Source organism: Callospermophilus lateralis, chromosome 3, assembly GCF_048772815.1.
Source record: "Callospermophilus lateralis isolate mCalLat2 chromosome 3, mCalLat2.hap1, whole genome shotgun sequence".
Lineage (NCBI taxonomy): Eukaryota > Metazoa > Chordata > Mammalia > Rodentia > Sciuridae > Callospermophilus > Callospermophilus lateralis.
Window position 1 is genome coordinate 1,528,362 of NC_135307.1, and position 3,152 is coordinate 1,531,513.

At 37.2% G+C, this 3,152-nt stretch overlaps 1 pseudogene; it reads left to right on the forward strand.

Annotated features, from left to right (window-relative positions):
* Nucleotides 1-2,356: 2,356 nt before the first annotated feature.
* LOC143641511 (Golgi apparatus membrane protein TVP23 homolog B pseudogene) lies at nucleotides 2,357-2,743 on the forward strand (annotated as a pseudogene).
* Nucleotides 2,744-3,152: the final 409 nt, after the last annotated feature.

The following is a 3,152-nucleotide window of genomic DNA, read 5'->3' on the forward strand; positions in this document are numbered from 1 at the left end:
AGAAACATAACCTCACAGTGAAAAATCTGGCAAACACTACATCAGTCAGGTGAGCACCTTGAGGATATGAAATGAAGAACAGCACTTCATCTGTAATCTGCTTTCCCCAATCCATAACCTGTCTACATATGAGAAAAACATCAACTGAAAATCTAAAAAGTACCTGACAGGTACTCCTCAACTTTCAGGTCCTCCTCAACCACCAAGGGCATCAGAGAAAGGAAGGTCAGAGAAACTCTCGCCACCAAGAAAAGCCTATAGAGACAGGATGACTGTCTTGCAGGATCTTGGATGGGGTCCTGGAACTGAAAGAGGTTGTACTGAGAATCCAAAGGAAACACAGACATTAGTTAATAAGAGCATATCAGTATCTGTTTATCATGAAAAATTATGTATAAAGTTAACACATCTGAGATAGCTCATGTAAATCATAAGAGAAAAAAACTGGGTAGAAGTTACATAGTAGATCTCTGCATTTTCTTTGCAATCTCTGCATAAACATAAAACTACTCTAAAATAAAATCTTAAGACATGGCTATATTTTTTTCAAACACCTGCTCATTTAATTACTCAGAATGTTAATTACTAATAATTGACATTCTTAACTAATTCTGCATTTTGTTAACAGCATTTATAACGAAAATATGTCAAACTAACATAATGTAAGATAAGTACTTATTTTATATGTTTTATGTTAAAGTAATAATATGTTTAAACTTATTTATCATTATTTATTTTGCTATTGCTAGGTTCTAGATTTTCTCTCTAAAAATTTCAAAACTTTAGAGAAAAAAAATCTACATTTTAGAGACACTATTTCAAGTCATGGTTGAACTTTTTCAAAAGAGTCATGATAATAAATATGTTACAAGAGCAGATTGATTCATTGTGAATGAATCATTCATCCTAAAGAATTCTTATCTTTCATTTGTTTCTATGTATACCCTTTAACAGTAATAGCATCAAATGTTTGCCACTGGGAAAAATATTCAAACAAAAAATGTAAACAGAATTTGTGACAATAACATATGATGCTTTCTAAAAATTTTAAATTTATAAGAATATCAGAGTCAGTTTCCTCCATGATGTTCTTCAGAAATGGTAAAACTAGAGAAACATCCATGGAAGCATGGTTTACGAGTGATCTTAGATATTTTATGGAGAAATTATATTTTAGAAATCACAAAAAATAATTGGATGCCCAAATTCTTGAATGTTTTCAAATGTAGCTGAATTTCTATGTAAGTTTTTCATTGATATAGCTAGTCATAAAGCTAATAAGAGCAAAGAATATATGGGGCTTGGATGTAGCTCAGTGGTGGCATACCTTATACATAATTCAGGAGGCCCTGGGTTTGATCCCTAGCACCACAAAATTTAAAAGAAAAAAAATCAGTGCCTTATTTGTGCAATCAAATAGAAAATGAACAATCACCACTCTTAGGAAAATGTTAAGCCTGAAAAACATTTAAGAATCAAAATACTCTTACAATAGAAATAGCCTATTGTGAGCAGATGTGTCACATCATAAAGTATATTCACATTAAATATCCTCTCAGAACAATAAAAAAGACTTTGATGACCATTTAGAAGGAGAAAATGGTTATAATATAGATTAGAAAATTATTAAGAAATTAGAAACATGAGGTGAAGGGCTGTGGGCACGGAGAGCGGCTGGCCTATGCTTGTCAGGTGGAAGGGTCCCTCCTGCAGGGTTTGTGGAGTGAGCCGGGCGCACAGGGGTGGTTGTATTGTGTCCCCTCTGGCTGTCCCTCTTGAGAAAGAGCTGAGTGGGCGGGAAGGATGGAGGACCAAGGGTAGTTGCTGTGGAGGTGTTCTGAGTGCTCGGAGGCCCTCGTACGAGGAGTGACCCAGGAATCCCTGAGCTCGGGAAGCTTGGGGGTGTGGAGAGGAGAAGCCCATCCTCAACCAACGCCCAGCTCTGGGCGGATCCGATGTTGGGCTGCATTGAGGTGGGTGGGGTGTGGGTGGTCTTTTTCCTCGGCCCATCTTGCACAACATGCACTCGAGGAAGTGAAAGGGGTGCGGCCTCTGGACACCTCTTCAGCTCCCTTGTGACCTGCCCTGTAGGGGTATCCTGCAATCATGTAGGAATAGGAGACGCTGGCAGAGCCTTGCACTCAGGACAGCAATGATGACACTGAAGAGGTTTCATTGTTTGATGCAGGAGAAAACTAATAGACCAAAATCCAAAATCCGACATCCAGTGGCATCATTTTTCCATTTGTTCTTCTGAGTCAGTGCCATTATACTCTATCTTCTCTGTGAATTGCTCAGCAGCAGCTTTATTGCTTGAATGGTGACAATTATCTTGTTGTTGTCATGTGACTTTTGGGCAGTGAAGAATGTCACAGGTAGAGACTGATGGTATGCCTTGGGTGGTGGAATCATATTGATGAGGATGGAAAGAGTCATTGGGTGTTTGAGTCCAGGAAGGCATCTCCTCAGGAGAATAAAACTGTTTCAGAAGTTGAATCAAGAATCTTTTGGTTAGGACTAATTGCCTGTCCAGTGCTGTGGGTGATATTTGCCTTTAGTGATCTCTTCTCCTTCAGAGTAAAATGGTTGGCATGGTTATCATGGGTGTGGTGCTACAGGGTGCCAACCTGTATGATTACATTAGGTGCAAGTGGGCAGCCAGAAGAATTTAACCAGCATGGCTACCTGGTATCTTGGAATGCAGTTTTTAAAACAAAACACCAGAAATGAACAGATTTCTTGAATAGAGAGAAAATTATGTTTTCTGTGATATTGGGGAATGGCCAAAGAAATTCTTGATTATGAATTGTTTAGAGCTCAGTCCAGTTGCAAAAAGGAGCATTGATTTTTTGTTTGTTTTGTTTTCACTTACAAAGTTACTATAAAAACTGGTTTCTTTTTTAAACAAAGTTTTAATTTTCTTTTTCTAGTAGTTGAGGCTGGGAAGTATGATATCATTAAGAACATTGTCAGAATTTATTTTAGGTGTGCATATGTATGCATATAGTAATGTATCCGTATATCCCAAATTAATGTGTTAGTTTACATATGTTAAAGAGATATTTGCATTTTGATCCATAGAATATAGGATGTTCTTAATCTATCTCAAAGGTATGTGTGTTTACATACTATTTCTATAGGTTAATTTCAGA